This window comes from Somniosus microcephalus, unplaced genomic scaffold (genome assembly GCF_052327205.1).
Source record: "Somniosus microcephalus isolate GS21.2 unplaced genomic scaffold, FLI_Smic_1.0 unresolved_chr1, whole genome shotgun sequence".
In the NCBI taxonomy this organism is placed as follows: domain Eukaryota; kingdom Metazoa; phylum Chordata; class Chondrichthyes; order Squaliformes; family Somniosidae; genus Somniosus; species Somniosus microcephalus.
The window spans coordinates 89,594,764-89,617,960 of NW_028225179.1; positions in this window are offsets into that span (position 1 = coordinate 89,594,764).

Below are 23,197 nucleotides of genomic sequence, written 5' to 3' on the forward strand. Positions count from 1 at the left end.
GCTTCTGCTAAGCTCCTCAACCACCCCCCCCCGGTGTCACGTTACCCGGGGCACCGGCATCAGCCACGAGGGTCACGAGGGTCAAGGTGCGCGCGCAGCAGGAGCAGCTGAGACGCGGCATATCTCTCTGTTCCCCGCGCGGCTCGGGCAGGGGGGCGGGGCTCTCGGGAGTGCGGATCTCGGGCGGGGCTTGGTGAGCGGGAAGGGTTACCCCGGCAACCGGGCCCGCCGGCCGTCTCTCACAGCCGCAATCGGCGGACTTCAAGCCAGCTCGGGCGGGGGGCCGGGGCTCGGAGAGCGGGGCTCTCGGGAGTGCGGGGCGGGGCGGCTGGGGCTCGGAGAGAGGGGCTCTCGGGAGTGCGGGGCGGGGCGGTGCGGCCGGTGCTCGGGAGGACGGGGGCTCGGAAGGGGGGGTAGGGTTACCCCGGCAACCGGGCTTGGCCGTCTCTCAGCCTCAAGCCGGCTCACGCCTGTTCACGGGGCTTGGCTCCATTTGTGGCCGCGGGCCACTCGCCCTCTCTCTCTCCTTCCCTCTGTCTCTCTCTCTCCTTCCCCCGTCTCTCTCTCTCCTTCCCCCCCTCCCCCCTTCTCTCCCCCCTCCCCCCTTCTCTCCCCCCTCCCCCCTTCTATCCCACTCCCCCCTTCTCCCCCTCCCCCCTTCTCGCCCCCCTTCTCTCCCCCCCTTCTCCCCCTCCCCCTTCTCTCCCCCCTTCTCTCCCCCCTTCTCTCCCCCACTTCTCTCTCCCCCCACTCCCCCGTCCCCTCCCCCCTCCCCCTCCCCTCCCCCTCCCCCTCTCCCCCTCCCCCTCCCCCCTCCCCCTCCCCTCCCTCCCCCCCTCCCCCTCCCCTCTCTCCCCCTCCCACTCCCCCTCCCCCCTCCCCCCCTCCCCCTCCCCCCTCCCCCTCCCCTCCCCACCCTCCCCCCTCCCACCCCCTCCCCTCCCTCCCCCCTCCCACCCGCTCCCCCCTCCCCCCTCCCCTCCACCCCCCTTCCCCCTCCCCCCTCCCCCTCCCCTCCCCTCCCTCTCCCCCCCTCCCCTCCCCCTCCCCCCCCTTCCCCTCCCCTCCCCCCTCCCCTCCCCTCCCCTTTCGAGCTAGGACGTGCTTTCCAGGATGAAACCGTCTCTCCTTGGCTCTTTTCTCTCTCCTTTCAACTTGAGCTTGTTGTTGACGATGGACAACCTGCTCTGCCCTTGGAGCTTTGAGTAAGTCAAAACTTGTCCGCAACTGCCTCTTCATCATGAGCGAAGCAGGGGATGTTTTGGTTGTGGCATGCGGCTCGTTCCTGTAGGACAACAGGAAGCTGTTCAGACGTTGGTCGATTGAGCCCTAACCTTTCGATGCCTTCAAGGCGTGCTTCAAAGTTTGCACGAACCTTTCTGCCAAACCGTTAGTAGAGGGATGAAATGGCGCAGACCTGATGTGTTGGACACCATTCACATGCAGGAAGGTTGCAAACTCCTGTGATACAAATTGTGGACCGTTGTCACTTACGAGCCATAACAGCTGAACATCTCACCCAGTTTCTCAATTGTTTTCTCTGCCGTGGTAGACCTCTTCACAGCGACCTCCGGCCACTTGCTACGATCATCCACAACCACCATAAGCATCTTCTCTTCGAAAGGACCGGTGAAGTCCACATGTACTCGCTGCCACACTTCTTCAGGCCAATCCCAGTGGTGTAGGGTTGCCAGCTGTGGAACATTCCGGACCCTTTGACATGGGGAACATATTTTGGCTTTCTCCTCAATATTTCCATCGAGACCTGGCCACCAGAAGTAGCTTCTTGCCATTTCCTTCATCTGAACCATCCCACTGTGGCCTGTATGAAGTTATTGCAGTATAGGTTCCCTCAGAGGTGGCGGAATGATGACATGGCGTCCCCAAAGAAGACAACCTGCCCGGACGGAGGGCTCATTTCTTTTTGAAACGGAAGGTTTCAAACTAGGAGAATCTGCTGTAGCTCTCCCTCGAATGACATTGTGCATTACCTCAGACAGGACTGGATCGTTGCGGGTGTACCTTTGCACCTGAACTGCAGTGACAGGTGCTCCCTCCACTTGTCCAAAGTAGAAGATGTCTATCTGACGAGGCTCCGGGGGAGTAACAGGCAAGGGCAGCCTCAAGAGACCGTCTGCGTTGCTGTGCAAGTCTGATTTGCGATATTTGATGTCGTATGTGTGTCCTGACAACAGTAAAGCCCACCTTTGCATCCTGCTTGCAGCAAGAGATGGAATTCCGGTGTGGGGCTCAAAGACTGAAGTCAATGGACGGTGGTCCGTCAGGAGTGTGAACCTTCTCCCAAAGAGATACTGATGAAATTTTCGAATTCCAAAAACGATTCCCAAGGCCTCGCGCTCAATCTGCGCATAGTTACTCTCGGCCTTGTTCAAGGTGCATGATGCGAAGGCGATAGGTTTCTCTTCCCCAGAAGGCATGATGTGGGATATGACTGCTCCCACACCATATGGTGATGCATCACATGCTAGCTGCACGGGTAGCTTTGGGTCAAAGTGTGTCAGGACCTCCGACTTCAGCAATGCTTTCTTTGCTTGGGCGAAAGCTTCGTTGCATAGTTCAGTCCATTTCCATGTTTTGCCTTGACATAGCAACTGGTGTAATGGCTTCAGCAATGTTGCTAAGTCTGGAATAAACTTCCCATATTAGTTAAGTAGCCCCAGAAATGAACGTAACTGGCTCACATTCTTGGGTGCTGGGGCCTCCACGATCGCCTTGAGCTTTGACGGCGACTTATGCAGCCCAGTAGCGTCAATCACATGCCCCAGGTACTCAACTGAAGACTGAAAGAATTCACATTTGTCCTTACGAACTCTGAGTCCGTACTCTTTCAGTCGTTGTAGTGTCGCATCCAAGTTCAGAAGATGATCCTCCTCATTTGTCCCAGTGACAAGGATGTCGTCCAGGTAGCACTGGACTCCTGGCAGTCCACTCAAGATCTGATCCATTGCCCTTTGGAATAGAGTAGGGGCCGACGTATTTCCAAACGGAAGGCGGCAGTACCTGTATAGCCCCTTGTGTGTCACAATTGTCAACAGCTCCTTTGATTTGTCATCGACATGCATTTGTAGATAAGCCTGGCATAAGTCTATTTTGCTGAACTTTTGCCCTCCGGCCAGGCCCATAAAAAGATCACCAATGAGGGGAAGAGGGTACTGTTCCACAGACAGCGCCGGGTTAATAGTCACTTTAAAATCCCCGCAGATTCGAACAGATCCATCCTTTTTCAGGACAGGAACAATGGGTGTGGCCCATTTGCTCATGCTCACAGGCTCCAGGACTCCATTCTCGACTAAGGCCTCCAAGTTAGCTTCAACTTTTGGCCTAATTGCATAGGGTACATGTCGGGCTTTGTGAAACTTCGGCTTGCTTTCAGGTTTAATGTCCAGTCTCACGCTTACCTTTTTCATGCTCCCAAGTTCACCATTGAAGAGTTCTGCATGTTCGTTTAAAACTGCAGTCAGACCTGACTCCCCTTTTGACATCATTTGGACTGCAGGCCAGACCAGCGTGATTTTCTCTAGCCACCCACGTCCCAGTAGAGATGGGTAATTTGGTAATTTCCCTTTACCACATATAGTGGCAGTTTCGCAGTCTGTCCGTTCAATTTAACTGTCACCTCAATGGCGCCTCTCGTGGCCACAGGTTTGCCGGTATACGTCTTTAGCACAATGTTTGTTGGCCGAAGGGTAAGATGCTTTAGCATTTTGTTGTAGACAGTGTCTGAAACAAGGGGCACAGCCACGCCTGTGTCCACCTCCATCCGCACTGATTGTCCCTCCACCAGTGGCGACACCCAGTAGCCATTTGGACCACCTGCAACTGTCAGTATGTGCACCTCTTCCTCCTCAGAGGTGTCGCTCCCCTCTGTTTTGCTTGTTCCATCATACTGCACTGAATGAACACTCTTTTTCTTCTCTTGTCCAAATACAGACATTTTGCTTTCATGCTTCCCAGCTCTGTCTGTTCTTTTTATCTCTACAGGCACGTTCAATGTGACCTTTTTTTGCCATAATTTCAGCATTCCAGCTCCGTACACCAGCAGTCATTAGCATCATGGCCCGTTTTCCCACAATGGTAACATGTGCCGTTCCATGCACCTTTAGGCTCAGACGACACCTTCTGAACTCTCCCTGTTGAACTCAACTGGTGAGCCTCCTTTTCCGCCAGCTCCATGGAGACACTAACTTCAATGGCCTTTTTAAGAGTAAGGGTGTCCTCAGTAAGAAGGCGCTTCTGTGTGGCTGCACTTAGCAGACCACGCACAAGTCTGTCTCTAATGGTGTCATTCAGCACCTCCTTGAACTCGCAGTGTTCTGACAACCTTTTTAAAGCAGCAATAAACATTGTCACTGATTCCCCCTCCTCTTGATTCCGTTTGTGAAATCTAAATCTCTCAGCAATAACCAGAGGTTTTGGTGAAAAATATGCTCCAAGAATTTCCACTAGTTGTTTATATGTTTTAGTTCCTGGCTTATCTGGCTGTACAAGGCTGCGAAGTAAATTGAATGTCTTTGCCCCCATGATACTCAAAAAGGTAGGCACGACCTTTTCGTTTGCCACTGCATTCGCCAAAACAAAATAGTCAAAACGATCCATATAAGCGCTCCATTGCTCCACATTTTCATCAAAATCACCGATGTTTCCTAATATAGTAGCCATCTCACATTTCAAATTTTAATTTCTGTTTACTCACTGCACTCGTAACGTTAATCTGATGCTGCAATCTCTGTTCCGAGTGTTTTGTAGTCGAAAACAAGAAAGATCCCACAACGCAGATTCATCCCATCCTCGTCGCCACTTTGTTGTGTCTGTACCTTTCTACCTAGACAGAATTAGGACTCAGAATTCAGAGATTCAAACATGAGGCTTTATTCAAAAAGAAGGTTCTGGAGAGAACCGAACAAAGAGAGCTAAAACTTAACCAAGAGAACAACCCCAACCATTTATCAGCTGTGACAACGCCACCGCAGGTGGGAGGAGAGCACCCAATACATAACAGATTGGACTTGCCATTGCAACACTAAACTCGTCCCCGATGGGGGCGGTCACTATAAGCAGCCAGAAGACAAGGCAGAATAGGTCACCACCAACATGAACAAGTGACATGAGTGCAATTTAAACAGAGTGCTGCGAGTTGGGTGGGACAGGAAGTCTTAACTGTTTGCTAAAATCAAAATTGTGTTTGTTTCACATTAACTGTTACTGTTTACTGTTTAAAATCTAAATTTCCCAGCTTTAAGCAGGGTTATAAAGGGATGTAGAAGGCCTAAAATTCAGAGCTGCTAAAGGCAGTTAATTAGGGAAATTAGATTAAACTGTAGCAGGGCTCAGCAACCTCCTTTATTTCAGGGCCTATAAAAACAGGCTTTACAGTGTGATTTTGCACTGAATGCGATTTAAGCAGAGTGCTGCGAGTTGGGCGAGTCAGGGAGTTAGGTAAGGAGTGGAAGGAGAAGCTCCCTTGCTTCGCCTTTGCTTTTCCTAACTTTTCACTCTGTAGGAACTGGTTCTTACTTTACACCAAGTAGTGTTTAAAGGGAAGTAAGGTCCCTAGTGTATTTTATATTCTTAAATTTAAAGGAAATAAAGGGAGTAAATTAAGGGTAGGACATGGCAGGGCAGCTCGGCAGTGTGGAGTGCTCCTCCTGTGCTATGTGGGAAGTCAGGGACACTTTCGGTGTCCAGGGCGAACACATGTGCAGGAAGTGTCTCCAGCTGCAGCTACTCGAAATCCACGTTTCGGAGCTGGAGCTGCGGCTGGAGTCACTGTGGAGCATCCACGAAGCTTAGAATTTCGTGGATAGCATGTTTAACGAGGTGGTCACACCGCAGGTAAAGAGTGCACAGGCAGACAGGAAATGGGTGAACACCAGACAGACTAAAAGAACTAAAAGAACAGATTTTCCGTTTTTGATACTGATGGGTCAGATGGTTTCTCAGGGGAATGCAGCAAGAGCCAAGTCCATGGCACTACGAGTGGCTCAGCTGCACAGGAGGGGAGGAAAAAGAGTGGGAGAGCAATAGTGATAGGGGATTCTATCGTAAGGGGAATAGATAGACGTTTCTGTGGCCGCAGACCTGACTCCAGGATGGTATGGTTTTGCCAGGTCAAGTATGTTGCTGAACAGCTGCAGGGCATTCTGAAGGGGGAGGACAAACAGTCAGAGGTCATGGTTCACATTGGCACCAATGACATGGGTAGAAAGAGGGATGCGTTGCTGCAACAAGAATTTAGGGAGCTAGGTAGCAGATTAAAAAGCAGGACCTCAAAGGTTGTATTCTCTGGATTACTCCCTGTGCCACGTGCGAGTGAGTATAGGAATAGAAGGATAGAGCAGATGAATGCGTGGCTAAAAGGTTGGTGCAGGAGGGAGGGTTTAGTTTCCTGGATCACTGGTTCTGCTTCTGGGGAAGGTGGGACCTGTACAATTCGGACGGGTTGCACCTGAACTGGAACGGGACCAACATCCTTGCGGGGAGGTTTGCTAATGCTGTTGGGGTGGGTTTAAACTAATTTGTCAGGGGGGTGGGATACGGAGTCGAGCTATAATAGGGGGTGATGCACAGCCAAATAAAGATGAAAAAACAAGTAAGCCTGGAAGGCAGAGCAAATATGTAACGGCACAAGGGAGTATGGCAAGTCTGGATGGCATTTATTTTAATGCAAGGAGTTTTGCGAGTAAGGCAGATGAATTGAAGGTGTTGATGAACACATGGGAGTATGACATTGTTGCTATCACAGAGAGGTTGAGGGAGGTTCAGGACTGGCTGCTCAATATTCCATGGTATAGGATCTTCAGGCGAGACAGAGGTGAGTGTAAAAGATGAGGGGGTGTCGCAATATTAATCATGGAGTCAATTACTGCTGTAAGGAGGGATGATATCTTAGCAGGTTCTTCTAATAAGGCCATATGGGTAGAAATTAAAAACAAAAAGGGGGCAAGCACTTTGGAAGCCTTAGAGGACTATAGAAAGTTCAGGGGGTTATTTTAAAAGATATAAGGACAGCAAAGAGGTGGCATGAAAATACACTAGCGGGCAAAATAAAGGAACATCCCAAGGTGTTTTATATATATATTAAGGGCAAAATGATAACCAGGGAAAGAGTAGGGCCCATTCGGGACCAATGTGGCAATCTGTATGTGAGGGTTTAAATGAAAATTTTGAATCTATGTTCACTATGGAGAAGGACAATGTAGGCACAGAAATCAGGCAGGGTGACTGTGATAAACTTGAACAAATTAGAATTGAGAGGGAGGAGGTACTAGCGGTGTTAGCGGGCTTAAAAGTGGATAAATCCCCAGGCCCAGACGAGATATATGCCAGGCTGCTGTGTGAGGCAAGGAAGGAGATTGCAGGGGCTCTGACATAATTTTCAGTCCCTCTCTGGCCACAGGGGAGGTGCCAGATGATTGGAGAGTATCAATGGTAGTACCATTATTCAAGAAGGGTTGTAGGGATAAACCAGGGAATTACAGGCCAGTGAGACTAGCATCAGTGCTGGGAAATTATTGGCAAAAATTCTCAGGGACAAAATTAGTCTCCACTTGGAGAGGCAAGGATTACTCAAGGATAGTCAGCATGGCTTTGTCAGGGGGAGATCTCGAGCGAATATAAGCCTAATTGACCCAATCTCTCTTCATACGTCATTCCTGCCATCCCAGGTATCAGTCTGGTGAAGTTCACTGCAATCCCTCCATGGCAAGAACATCCTTCCTCAGATAAGGCGACCAAAACTGCACACAATACTCAAGGTGTGGTCTCACCAAGGCCCTGTACAACTGCAGCAAGACATCCTTGCTCCTGTACTTGAATCCTCTCGCTATGAAGGCCAGCATACCATTTGCCTTCTTAACCGCCTGCTGCACCTGCATGCATACCTTCAACGACTGGTGCACAAGGACACCCAGGTCTCGTTGCACTTCCCGTTTTCCCAATCCCTTCCTAACAGCATTGTGGATGTACCTACACCATATGGATTGCAGCAGTCCAAGAAGGCGGCTCACCACCATCTTCTCAAGGACAATTAGGGATGGGCACTAAATGTAGGCCTAGCCAGCGACGCCCACATCCCATAAATGAATTTAAAAAAAAAATCTATTGCCATTCAGATAATAATCTGCCTTCCTGTTTTTGCCACCAAAGTGGATAACCTCGCATTTATCCACATTATACTGCATCTGCCATGCATCTGCCCAATCGCCCAACCTGTCCAAATCGTACTGTAGTTTCTCTACATCCTCCTCACAGCACACACGCCCACCCAGCTTTGTCTCATCTGCAAACTTGGAGATATTACATATAGTTCCCTCGTCTAGATCATTAATATATATTGTGAATAACTGGGGTCCTAGCACCGATCCCTGCGGTACCTCACTAGTCACTACCTTCCACTCAGAAAAAGACCCATTTATTCCATCACTTTGCTTCCTGTCTGCCAACCAGTTTTCTATCCAAGTCAGTACCTTACCCGCAATGCCCATGTGCTTTAACTTTGTACGCTAATCTCTTATGCAGGACCTTATCGAAAGCCTTCTGAAAGTCCAAATACACCACATCCACTGGTTCTCCCTTATCTATTCTAAAAGTTACATCTTCAAAAAATTCCAGTAGATTAGTCAAGCATGATTTGCCTTTTGTAAATCCATGTTGACTTTTTCCGATCCTGTCACTGTTTTGCAAGTGCTCTGTTATTTCATCTTTTATAATGGACTCTAGCATTTTCCCCACTACCGATGTCAGGCTTACTGTTCTATAATTGCCCATTTTTTCTGTACCACCTTTTTCAACAGTGGGGTAACATTAGCTACCCTCCAATCCATGGGTACTGTTCCAGAGTCTATACAATTTTGGAAGATGACCAGCAATGCATCTACTATTTCTAGTGCCACTTCCTTAAGTACCCTAGGATGTAGATTATCAGGCCCTGGGGATTTATTGGCCTTCAATCCCATCAATTTCCCTAAAACCATTTCCCTACAAATACTGATTTCTTTCAGTTCCTCCCTCTCATTAGACCCTATGTTCCCGACATCACTGGGAGTTTATTTGTGTCCTCCTTTGTGAAGACAGAACCAAAGTATGTATTTAATTGGTCTGCCATTTCTTTGTTCCCCATTATACATTCCCCTGATTCTGACTGCAAGGGACCTACACTTGATATTACCAATCTTTTTCTCTTCACATATCTACAGGAGCTTTGACAGTCAGTTATTACTCTAATTCTCTATTTCCCCCCTTTTAATTCATCCCTTTGTCCTCCTTTGCTGAATCCTAAACTGCTCCCAATCCTCAGGTTTGCTGCTTTTTCTAGAAAATTTATATGCCCTCTCCTTGGATCTTATGCTATCCCTAATTTCCCTTGTTAGCCAATGTTGAGTCACCTTTTTTGTTTTATTTTCATGACAAACAGGGCTGAACAAATACTGTAGTTCATCCATGCGATCTTTAAATGTTTGTCATTGCCTATTCACCCTTTAAGTTACATTCCCCAATCCATCCTAGCCAAAGTCCCACATGGGAGACTGGTCAAGAAGTTAAGAGCCCATGGGTTCCAGGGCAATTTGGCACATTGGATCCAAAATTGGCTTAGTGGCAGGAGGCAGAGTGTGATGGTTGAAGGTTATTTTGTGACTGGAAGCCTGTGTCCAGTGGTGTACCGCAGGGATCGGTGCTGGGTCATTTGCTGTTTGTAGTGTACATTAATGATTTAGATATGAATGTAGGAGGTATGAGCAGTAAGTTTGCAGATGACACAATAGTTGGTGGAGTGGTAAATAGCGAGGAGGGAAGCCTTAGTCTACAGGATGATATTGACGGTTTGGTTAAATAGGCAGAACGGTGGCAAATGGAATTTAACCCTGAAAAGTGTGAGGTGATGCATTTTGGGAGGGCTAACAAGGCAAGAGGATACACAATGACTCGTAGGACCCTAGGAACGACAGAGGATCAGAGGGACCTTGGTGTGCATGTACATAGATCCCTGAAGGCAGCAGGACAGGTAGATAAGGTGGATTATAGGCATATGGGATACTTGCCTTCATTAGCCGAGGCATAGAATATAAGAGCAGGGAGGTTATGATGGAGCTGTACAAAACGCTAGTTAGGCCACAGCTGGATTCACCAGAATGTTACCTGGGCTGGAGCGCTTCACTATGAAGAGAGACTGGACAGGCTGGGGTTGTTTCCCTTAGAGCAGAAAAAGCTGAGGGGGTACCTGATTGAGGTGTACAAAATTATGAGGGCATAGATAAGGTAGACAGAAAGGAACTTTGTCCCTTATTACAGGGGGTCAATAACCAGGGGTCATAGTTTCAAGGTAAGGGGCAGGAGGTTTAGAGGGGATTTGAAGAAAAACTTTTTCACCCAAAGGGCTGTTTGAATCTGGAACTCACTGCCTGAAAGGATGGTAGAGGCAGGAGCCCTCACAACATTCAAGAAGCATTTAGATGAGCACTTGAAACGCCATAGCATACAAGGGTATGGACCAAGTGCTGGGAAATGGGAATAGAATAGACAGGGCTTGATGGACGGTGCGGACACGATGGGCCAAAGGGCCCGTGTGCTGTATAACTCTATGACTCCATGACTGTATGACTGCACAGGTTCCAATCATTATATTATAAACGCTAATTAATAATTGTAACATCAGACAAATTGATTATTTAACAATGTGTCACTTCGTATAATGCTGCTGATATATCTCCGACCTCTCTTTCACTTCCAGATGTCAAGTTACACTAGAAGCCTATGAGGTGCAGTGAGCACAGATCTGGAGGTTGTAACAGAGGTGGAGTTGGCAGCAAATTGGCGGTTTTCAACAAGTTTGGAGCAGGTGAGAATCTGGAATTGGTGGTAGGTTTCGATTGGCTGGGCGATCCGATAACCACTGGAGCAGGTCCAGCCAAATTTAACACCGCATTCACTGGAATATTTGAGCAACGCAATTTACATCTTAGTCACTTCTGTTCACTTTTTCTCTTTCTTTTCCTCTCATTTACGTCAGCCCTCTCTCTCCTTTTCCTCCATGCTCTATCCTCTCCTCCCATTGCCCTCTCCTTTCCACTCCTCCTTTCCACTCCTCCTTTCCTCTCCTCTCCTCCCATTGTCCTGTCCTCTCCTCTCCTCCTTTCCACTCCTCCTGTCCTCTCCTCTCCTCCCATTGCTCCTGTCCTCTCCTCTCCTCCTTTCCACTCCTCCTTTCCTCTCCTCCTTTCCTCTCCTCTCCTCCCATTGCTCCTCTCCTCTCCTCCTTTCCGAGCGCCTTTCCTTTCCTCTCCTCTCCTCCCATTGCTCCTCTCCTCTCCTCCTTTCCTATCGCCTTTCCTTACCTCTCCTCTCCTCCCATTGCTCCTCTCCTCTCCTCTCCTTTCTGCTCTCTTCTCTTCTGTTTTCCTCTGCTCTCCTCTACGGTTCTCTCTCGCCTCTTCTACTCTCCTGCCCTCTCTTCTCCTCCCCTCTCCTCGCCTCTGCTCTCCCCTACTCTCACCCACATTCTCTCTGCTCTCCACTCCTTATCTTCCCCTCCTCTACTCTCTTTTACTTAAATCTGTGTCGTTTTCCTCTTTGACTTTTGTGACTCTAGAATTATTCACTCATTTATTTCTCTCTCTCTCTCTCTGCTTCTTTGTGAACTAATTTTACATCAAATGGAAGCATCCCCTCTATGGCTTTGTGTTGATTTACACCGAATGATTGCGCCCCTCTGTCACTTTTATTGAATTATAAACCTGATGAAAGCGCCTCTGAAAGGTTTTGTACTGAAACCATACCTCATGAATATGTCCCCGCCTGATTTTTATGTTGATTTTAAGCCAATTCAAAGCGCCGATTGCATAAGTTGTATTAATTTTATACCAAATGACTGCACCCCGTTTACGATTTTACACTACTTTTACACTGGAATGCAGTGTGTGCGATTGTATTCTGATTTTACACTTACTGGCTGCACCCCTGTGTGATTTTGTTCTGATTTTATGCCTAATAAATGAATTCTCTGTGATTTAATTCTGATTTAACTCTTAAGAAATGCTGTCCCTGTATGATTTTTTAAAATTACATAAATCTAACAAATGCACTCCTTGTATGATTTAGCACTGATTATGAATGCCTCCCCCCCACTCCCGGAATGATTTTGCCCTGGTTTTACACCAATGGATCCCCCGCCCGCCCCCGCTCTATTACATACCGATTTTATACTGATTTTACACTGACTGAAAGCGCACCCTGTATAGTTTTGAATGACTTTATACCCAATGGCTGCACCCTGTTTGATGTTGTACATCTTTTACAGTTGAATACATTTCATGACCACAGTCAGTCATTAGATTCCAATATGTGCTGTTCATTACCAGATTTAATGCAGTAATTATTTTTGGTAAACATCCTATGTGATGCATTACAGATAGACACGGAAATAATTATTTGGTTTAGTTTAACATTGAGAATAAAAGTACACCAACTAATGTTTACTGTAATTTGGACATTGACTTATTGGAGTAAATGGATGTGTTTTGAACCAAAAGGAATAGAACATTGCACAGTGATGCAGGAGGGGGCGCTCCTCCGTGGTGGGAGCTGAGGGACTTTGTTGAGGTGGTAGAAGGAGCGTAACTCTGCATCCAACGGCAAATCCCTGACTGGCCCGCACTTGTTACTAACACTGGGTATCAGAGGGAGAGTGAGTCTGAGGGGGATTGACAGAGTAGATGCCGACAGGCTGCTTCCCCTGGCTGGAGAGTCTAGAACTAGGGCGCAAAGTCTCAGGAGAAGGGCACGGCCATTAAATACTGAGATGAGGAGCCATTTTATCAATCAGAGGCTTTTGAATCTTATGCAGAGTGGGATTAAACGGAGTGAACTTAAGCAGAGTGTCTTATTTGGGAATTTGGAAAGAGTGGGAATTCAGAGGAGGGGGGAAGGAGTTGTTGCTTTTTGCCTGCACTACTTGTAGTGTTTATGTTACAAGTAGATATTTAATTTCAGTACCCTTAACTTAATCTAGATCAAGTAAGCAGTCAAGAAACTACATTGCAAACTAAGTTACCCAAATATACAATTAATAAAATTTAACTAAATAAATGTAAATAAAACAAACCATATCGGGATTGCAGTGCAGGTGGTGTGCCACAACGACAGCATGTGGAGAGAATTCTGCTCCCAGACAACCAGATTTGCAGAAAGTGCCTGTAACTTGAGGATCATCACCTCAGTATTTTTGAGCTGGAGTCTGAGGTGCAAACATTGCAGGACAACAGGGATGGGCAGATTTATCTGGATGCTTTGAACAATGAGGCAGTCACACCCCTCAGGTTAGGTATTGGTACAGGTCTTTTAGTGGTCAGGGAAAGGAGGGTGTGACGGCAACTCAGGCAGGTAAGGGGACCCCAGGTGCAGTGCTGGAGGAGCCTCAGCCATTGCCCTGGTCCAAAAGTTATGAGTTTTTTGCTGCCAGTGTGAATGAGGGAAAAGTATGTCAGATGGATGAGCAAGTTGATCATGGCACCATGATGCAGGAGGCAATTCAAGTGGGGGAGTGAAAAGGAATGTAGTTATGGTAGGGGACATTAGAGTCAGGGGGATAGATACCGTTCACTGCAGCTGAAGTTCCGAAGGTTATATTGCTTGCCCAGTGCCAGTGTTAAAGACATCTCCTCGTGGCTGGGGAAGAATTTGGAGTGCGAAGGGGAGGATCCCGTTGTCATGGCCCATGTAGGAACCAACGACATAGGGAAAACTAGTAATGAGGTTATGCTGAGGCAGTTTGAGGACCTAGGATCCAAATTACAAAGCAGAACCTTAAAGGTAATAATCTCTGGATTGTTACCTGAGCCACGTGCACATCAGCATAGGGACAAACAGATTAGAGGTTTAAATGCTTGGCTCAAAGCGTGATGTGGGAGGAAGTGAATTCAGTTCATGGGGGCACTGACACCAGTACTGGGCAAAGACGGAACTGTTCCATTGGGATGGGCTTGCCCCTGTGTCCTGCTGAACAGAATGATTAGGGGATTAGACAAGGCATTAAACTAATGAAGGTGGGGGTGGAAGGATTCAGGAAAGAGTAAGTTTAAAATTGATAAAAAAAAAGGGAAAATCGAATATGAGAGTAAACTAGCAAGAGACATAAAGAAATACTGTTAAAGCTTCTATAGATATGTAAAAAGGAAAGATTAGTGAAAATAAATGTGGGTCTCTTACAGGCTGAGACAGGGAAAATTATAATGGAGAATAAGGAAATGACAGAGGAATTAAACAAATACTTTGTGTCTGTCTTCATGGAAGATGCAAAAAACTTCCCGAAATTGGTGGAAATCCCAGGGTCCAGAGATAATGAGGAACTGAAAGAAATTAGTAATAGTAAAAAAATAGTACTGGAGAAATTAATGGGACTGAAAGCCAACAAATCCCCATGACCTGCTGGCCTACATTATAGGGTTATGAAAGAGGTGGCTATAGAGATAGTGGATGCACTGGTAGTCATTTTCCAAAATTCCATTGATTTTAGCATGGTTCCCGCAGATTGGAGGGCAGCAAATGTAACCCCACTCTTTAAGAAAGGAGAGAGAGAGTGAAAACGGGGAACTACAGTGCAGTTAGCCTGACAACAGTAGTGGGGATGAATGCTAGAATCTATTATTAAGGATGTGGGAACAGGGCACTTCAAAAATACTAATAGTATTGGGCAGAGTCAACACGGATTTATGAAAGAGAAATCGTGTTTGACAAATATGTTAGAGTTTTTTGAGGCTGTAACTAGCAGAATAGATAAGGTGGAACCAGTGGATGTGGTGTATTTGGATTTTCAGAAGACTTTCGATAAGGTGCCACACAACATATTGTTAAACAAAATTAGGGCTCATTGGAATGGGGGTAATATATTAGCATGGATTGAGGATTGGTTAACGGACAGAAAACAGAGAGTAGGAATAAATGGGTCATTTTCCGATTGGCAAGCTGTAACTAGTGGGATCAGTGCTTGGGCCTCAGCTATTCACTATCTACATCAAAGAATTGGATATGGGGACCATATGTAATATATCCAAGTTTGCTGATGAGAAAAAGCTGGGTGGCAATGTAAGTTGTGAGGAGGGTGCAAGGAGGCTTCAGGGGGATAGAGGCATGCTAAGTGAATGGACAAGATCACGGGAAATGGAATATAATGTGGAGAAAGGCGAAGTTATCCACTTCGGTAGGAAAAATAGAGAAGTAGAATATTTTTGAAATGGCAATGGATTGGAAAATGGTGGTGATCAGGGGGACCTGGGTGTCCTTGTACACGAATCACTGAAAGTTAACATGCAGGTATAGCAAGAAAGTAGGAAAGCCAATACTATGTTGGCCTTTATTATAAGAGGATTTGAGTATAAGAGTAAAGGCGTCTTACTGCAATTATATAGGACCCTGGTGAGACCACACCTGGAGTATTCTGCACAGTTTTGGTCTCCTTACTTAAGGAAGGATATACTTGCCATAGAGAGAGTGTAACGAAGGTTCACCAGACTTGTTCCTGGGATGGGGGGATTATCCTATGAGGATGCAGGGAGGGTGTTTCCCCTGTCTGAAAGGTCTAGAACCAGGGCCCAGAGTCCCAGAATAAGGGGTTGGCCATTTAGGATTGAGATGAGGAGACATTTCTTCACTCAGAGGATGGTGAATCTTTGCAATTCCCTATCCCAGAGGGCCGTGGAGGCTCAGTCGTTGTGTATATTCCAGACAGAGATCGATTTATTTTTGAATATTAAGGGAATCAAGGGATATGGGGATAGTGCAGGAACATTGAAGATGAGGTAAAAGATCAGCCATGATCTTATTGAATGGTGGAGCAGGTCAAAGGGACAAATGGCCTACTCCTGCTCCTATTTTTTATGTTCTTATATAAGGAGTCTACATACTTTTTGGAAAATAAGAGACTAAATGGGGTAGAGCAACTAAGGGATCTGGGGTAAACACTCACAGATCATTAAATGGAGCAACACTGGTTAATAAGGTCATAAAATGCAAACAAAGAACTGAGGTTTATTTGTAGATAAATACAATTCAAAAGCAGAGAAGTCATGTTAAAGATGTATTGAACCTTGCTTAGACCATATTTAGATTACTATGCACAGTAGTTCTGGTCTGCATATTATAAAAATGGCTTTAGATGCATTGGAAAAAATATTTTTTTACAAGGATGTCACCAGACAGAGAGGTTATAACGATCAGGAAAAAATAATAGACTGGGGCTCTTTACTCTAGAAAAGAGAAGACTGAGGGGGGACCTGATGGTGGTCTTTCAGGTTATGAAGGGGTTTGATAGAGTAGACTTAGAGAAGATGATTCTACTTGTGGTGAATCCAAAACTAGGTGCCACAAATATAAGATAATCACTAATAAATCTAACAAGGAATTCAGGAGAAAGGTCTTTACTCAGAGAGCAGTGAGAATGTGGAAGTCACTACCACGTGGAGTGGTTGGGGCGAATAACACAGAGGTATTTAAGGTGAATCTAGATAAGTACATGAGGGAGAAAGGAATCGAAGGATATGTGTATAGGGTGAGATGAAGCAAATAGAGTGGGAGGAGGCTGGTGTGGAGCATAAACACTGGCAGGGGCCAGTTGGGCCGAATGGCCTGTTTCTGTGCTGTAAACTCGATGTAATGCACCACGTGAAGAAAAGTGTTCGGTGTTGTAGTTAGTGACGGGCCCAAAGCGTCCTTTATATAATTCAAGAAACCTAACTTTCAGCTAATCTTTCGTTTTCATGGATTTATTTTCTTATTACAAACCAGACTGTTTTCAAATAACCAACAGCTTTATATCTCCAGGTCTGTTTCTCACTATCACCGAATTGAAATGTACGGTTTGGAGAATGTTTCTATTGTTTTGGGGTGGGGATGAACTATTTGTTCTCTCCTATACCGGAGACGGTGACTCACGGTGAAGGGCACAGGAACCAACAGACATCAGATAGCACACCTTTCAGTCTGGGTTTCATGGGGGAGCCCAGACTCTGAGTCTTGGTTTGCTGGTAAAGCTCCTCTCCTGCACTGGGGTCGCACTGACCATTCATGATGTGACTGGAAGGATTCTTCATACTTGTATTGAACAAGGAATTCTGTCCTTATCTCCTGGCCTAGAACAGTGCCCAGACCGGCGGGCTGAAAATTAAAACACAGGCGGGGGCGGAAGAAGGCGGTGAGGTGTTAGATATACCTGTGAACTTTGAGCTTTCCAGTGAATGAGGAACCCCTTTAAATAATATTAAACACACCTTCCGTAAATGGTACAATGTGGCCAAGTTAACAACAAACTTTAATAATGACAAATTTCCCATATAATCGGAGCTCAAACATTGATCTCAGCCAGGGGGTCATTTAAACCGATCAAAATAGTGCATCAGTTGAACACCGTTATCGAGTCCCAGAAACTTTTCGCGCTCCCCCGATAGAGGAATGGCAGATTAAATAGTTTCCCAATGTAACGTTACAATTTACTGGATCCTCTGGAGTTTCCAAATATACTATTTTAGCAAAACTGAGTCTGAAAATACTGAAAGAAACCGGAAGAAAGTGAATTCACCATTTAGAAAACCATTGTTATTTCCGACTTGTAATTAAAGTCCCTCTGTATACACAATGGATGTACTGAGAGCTGGGCACGGAATGGTCGGTGCCGTGATCCGACTGTGTAACACCTTGTGGCTGCTTTAAGCAATGTGCTCTGTGCTTCATTTGTTGTCACTTGTGGTTTATGTGCAGGGACTTTCTGCTAAAACTGTTAGTCTCTGAGTGACAAAAAAATGAAACTTTGCAGCTTTAGCATCTGCCGAACTGGACAGACACCCCCGTCCCTTCAACAAAGCTGTTTCCATTACCTGATGCACAGTTCCGCATGTTCAGTGATCCAACCGTGAGAAGACAGTTTCAAATCCTTGAAACCTTTGCAATTTGCTCCATAACAGCAAAACAAGCCATGAACAAACAAACTGCAGCGAATATTCCATGTCCCAGGACTTGAGCTGTTCACAAGGCACATTTCCCGTCTGCCTTCATTCCATTGTTCCACGCCATGACTAGACCCCGCCAGTGTAGTGACTGCAATGGAGAACCTCTGCTCTACCTGTTAAAGGGCACAGTTCCATGTAGCAGTATTATTCATTTAACAGTATTGGTATTCGATAATCAGCACCGGAACCTTACCAGGTACAGCAATTCTAGGTCCAGTACAAGTGCCCAGTCTTTACCAGTGCAGAGACGACTGAGCTACTTCTGGCAGTGGACATTGAAGTCCCCACTCAGCGTACATTCTGCGTCCGTGCTTCGCTGAGCGTTTCCTCCTAACTGCCTTCAATATGGAGCGGTACTAAATCCTCAGTTAATGGAGAGTGGGCTGATTCGGTAGGTGGGCTCCAGCAGGAGCTTTCCTTGGTATTGCTTGGCCGAAAGTCATGATATTTGTGATAGAGTCTTTGTGCGTCAGAAATGTGGTGGTGTGGAAGAGAATGACTGGAAACACTCACTGGGGGACCCAGGTTAAATACAAATTAGAAGAATGCACGATTTCATATCAGTGTGTTAAGGGGTCACACCACCCCATAGGTTGATTTCATATCAGTATGTTAAGGGGTCACACCACCCCATAGATTGATTTCATATCAGTGTGTTGAGGGCTAACACCAGCTCATAGGTTGATTTCATATCAGTGTGTTAAGGGCTCACACAACCCGATTGATTGATTTCATATCAGTGTGTTTAGGGGTCACACCAACCCATAGATTGATTTCATATCAGTGTGTTAAGGAGTAACACTACTCCATAGGTTGATTTCATATCAGTGTGTTAAGGGGTCACACTATCACATTGAATGATTTCATATCAGTGTGTTAACGTGTAACACCAATGCATAGATTGATTTCATATCAGTGTGTTAATGGGTCACACTACCCCATAGATTGATTTCATATCAGTTTGTTAAGGAGTCACACCACCCCATTGATTGATTTCATATCAGTAGGTTAAGGGGTCATACTACCCCATTGATTGATTTCATATCAGTGTGTTAATGGGTCACACGACCCCATAGATTGATTTCATATCAGTGTGTTAAGGGCTCACACCACCCCATAGGTTGATTTTAATATCAGTGTGTTAAGGTGTAACACCACCCCATTGATTGATTTCATATCAGTGTGTTAAGGGGTCACACTACCACATAGGTTTATTTCATATCAGTGTGTTAAGGGGTCACACGACCGCATAGATTGATTTCATATCAATGTGTTAAGGGCTCACATCACCCCATAGGTTGATTTTAATATCAGTGTGTTAAGGGGTCACACCACCCCATAGATTGATTTCATATTAGTGTGTTAATGTGTAACACCACCCCATTGATTGATTTCATATCTGTGTGTTAAGGGGACACAGGGCCCCATAGATTGATTTCATATCAGTTTGTTAAGGGGTCACACTGCCCCACAGGATGATTTCATATCAGTGTTTTAAGGGGTCACACGACCCCACAGGGTGATTTCATATCAGTGTGTTAAGGATTCATACGGTCCCTCAAGGTGTTTTCACATTGGTGTGTTAGGGGACCTACTATCCCACAGGGAGATTTAATCTCAATCTGTTAAGGTCACTTTCAAGAGTGCAGAATAAAGGTTTAAAGTAACTCAGAGGACACAGATCTATGTTAGTGGCTTGGGAGTTGAAAACACACATTAGCAGCAAATTTCCTCTAGGATGATGAAAGCCAAGATGAATTCCTGAGTAGGAAATCACGAATGGTAATCATTAGCGGTGCTCCCAATGCAGTTCGAATCTACTGGAACAGTCCTGGCCCTGGAGGGATGAGTTGCAATGGGCCCAAAGGTCTTTTCTTGTACAGAAAATGTCAGCCTATGGTTTACCACAATAAAGATTTGGCACTGGTGCTCCAGGTTTCTTCAATATTAGTTTAGGAAATATTATTGAGAAAAACCTGGTAAAATGTAAAGAAAACCACCCCCGCTCAGTGAACGCTACAGGTGTATGCTGGGCAAGTAGGCCAAGTTAACAATCCCAGATTGAACCGTCACCATTCAACTCAAAGACCAAGTTTCTGAAAGAGGATGAGGCCTGCAGATAAACAATTTGAGGAAGGCATTAAAAGATGCAAAAGGCAATTTATTGGATAGAATTAATGATTCAATTGTAGAATATAATAGTTGATGTTGTAAAATGTAATATCTTATTGTGGACAATAGAATGTTCAGACAACCACGATTGAAAAAAATAACAAAAAGATGTTTGAGTGATATGTGGGATGTGGTTTAAAAAGATAAACCCTGGATGGCTGGATGGATGGGTGGGCGATCTTCCATCTTTTAGGTGTCAGTTTATCTTCTCAGGAAACATGTATTCATTTCCACTAATTAAATATCTCTGCTGTCAGAATATAAGTTTAGACTACTGCATAAATTGCTCAGTGAACTGGTGTTTGTAACATTTGATGTTATTCCAATATGTTATTTTGTTCTAGATTCTCACTCTTTGATGTATCACTGCACACAGAACCATGGGATTTCTGAACTTCTGGACTATAGTATGATGGAGTTTTTGGATGACTGTGAGAAAGACTATTGTGATAGCAATATGTGCATAACGTTTCCAAGGAAGCAGTGGATGGTGAATTCCTATGACACTAGTTACTGTGAAGAAGTCACAATTACTGTAGCCAGTTTCCACGGAATCAGAAAGGACAAGTCTACAAAACGTTACAGCAGATGAACCTCAATTCAAGTAAGTTGATTTGTAAAATAATCCCCCTGGATCCTGGTGAAACGCATAGCATGCAATCCTAGTTCAATTCTATTATTTGCTGTTGCCTATTCATTCAGCTGTACCAGAGAACTATGAAAGCAGTATTCTGTAATTACATTAGCAATGTTCCAGAGCGAGTGCGGGGGATAATACATCAGTCTAGTGACGATAGTACTGGGCAAGCATCGCAAAGGTGTTGGGTCCAAATTCCAATATGGGTAGTTGAAAAATTGAAATCAATAAATCTGATAATTTGTGGGCTATCGCCAAGAAAAACGACCATGAAGCTGGTAGATTATCATACAACCGAACTGTTTCACTGATGTCTTACAGAGAAGGAAACCTGACACTCTCTATCTGGTCTGGCCTACAAGTGATTCTATCCCACCCAACATAGCTGGCTCTTAATGCAGTCAAGGCAAGAAGGGATGGACAATAAATGCTGGCTTGCCAGAGTCGCTCACTAATGCCACTTAAATTAAATATTTTCCAGTCACATCACAATCGCCTGTTTTTGTGCTGGGCCCGAGATCAATTTCCCCCTGGAGAATATAGTATAAAATAATCAGCATGGATTTGTAAAAGGAAGGCCTTGTTTAAACAACATTATTGCACAAGTTGAAGAAGTAATTGAAAGAATATTCAAGGGCAATGCAGTAGGTGTGATCTGCATGGACATTCAAAAGGCCTTCAATAAGGTGCTCGATAAGAAGCTCATGGCAAAGGTCAGAGCCTGTGGAGTCAGACGTCAGGTATCAGAATGAATTGAAAGATGGTTTGTTCTGGACATGTTACATGCAGATAGCACCCTCTGGTGGTGGTTATTTTGTTAGCAGTTTGTATGCAGCAAAAGTCATTTGACCTTTCTACCTTTCTTCCTGTGTGAGAGGTCATTTGACCTTTCTACCTTTCTTCCTGTGTGACCCAGGAAGTAGAATTCCAGGCAGAACCTGACTTGAGTAATGGAGAATTCCATGAGGGATTCGCAATCCAATGTAATCTGATCTCATATGTTAGGCCAGGCGCAATATCTGTGAGTATCTTTGTTTGTTAGCATAATAGCAACGTTGTCAGAGTAGTATTTTGACAATAATATGTTTATAAAAAGTAATAGTTGGTATTTACAGAAGTACAGTCCAAACGTTAGTTAGTTATACAATTAGTCTATTCTACTGTTGTAATATGTTATATCTTATGTAATATTGAATGTATAGTACTCAGTTTATGTACAAAACATACTTTGTCTTTGTTTACAGTTTCACAAATTTGTTCAAGTAAAGCTTCAAAACAGCGAAACGGCTTCACGAGGAATTATTTGAATGAGTGTTTAACTTGCTGGATAACTAGATAGGAGCACGTCTAGCGAGGCCAGTACATTGTTAAAATACAGAAAATGGTTTGGGTGATAAGGGAGGTTCCTAGACTGACAGCAAGTGGGAAGTGCTGTCCCACAGGGATCTCTGCTGGGACCACTGTTGTCCACCATCAACATCAATACTGTGGACTCAGAGTTTCGAGGCATGGGGTATGATTTTGAATTTGGTGATCAGCCATCCATTATACATATCCTGGGAGGTGTATTCCCCCCCGGTGTCAAAATTTGCACATGATACCAATTGGGGTGTCCAGCCAATATGGGGAGACTGCACTACAATACAAGAAGACACAAACAGGCTTGGAGAGCGGGCAGATAAATGAAAAAAGAAATTCAACATGGCGAAGTATGAGGTGGATCATTTTGGTCGGAGGTATAAGGAGGTCACTTATTTCTTGGAAGGTCAGAAACTAAATGGGGTAGAGGAGCAAGGAGATCTGGAAGCACAAAAGAATAAATCGTTAAAAGAAGCAACGGAAGCACATAAGACCATAAAAAGCGGAGGGAATATAGGGATATATAGCGGCAGGGTGTGAAGCAGTAATTAGATTAGGATAACACCCCTCTGGAGTATTAACACCAGATAGACCAGTGAGGCGAACGGCCTGTGTAAGGTTTCGCAAAATTTTGGAAAATTTCGGCAGCCCCTGAAGATTATTTGATTAAAGAAATCCTGGTTGGAATGTACCTTAAAAGCCCAGGGCATCAAAGATGGCTGTCAGGCCTCATGGCAGAAGAGAAAGACAGCCTGTCCGGATATCTCCCATCACTGGCTGACAATAGGATTGGAAAAAAACACCAGCCTGTGTGAATATGTTGAAGTACTTGAGGTACTTAAACTGTCAATCAACTGCGGTTAGGAAGTTTACATGGAACAAAGGATTGTTTGTTTACACGAGCTCTCCACAATGTTGACTCAAAGGCTTAAGCACTTGAAGCTGTCAATCAATTGCAGTTGGATTGCAACCACAAGACAATGGATTGTTCACCGAACACTTAAGGTTTGTTTGCTCA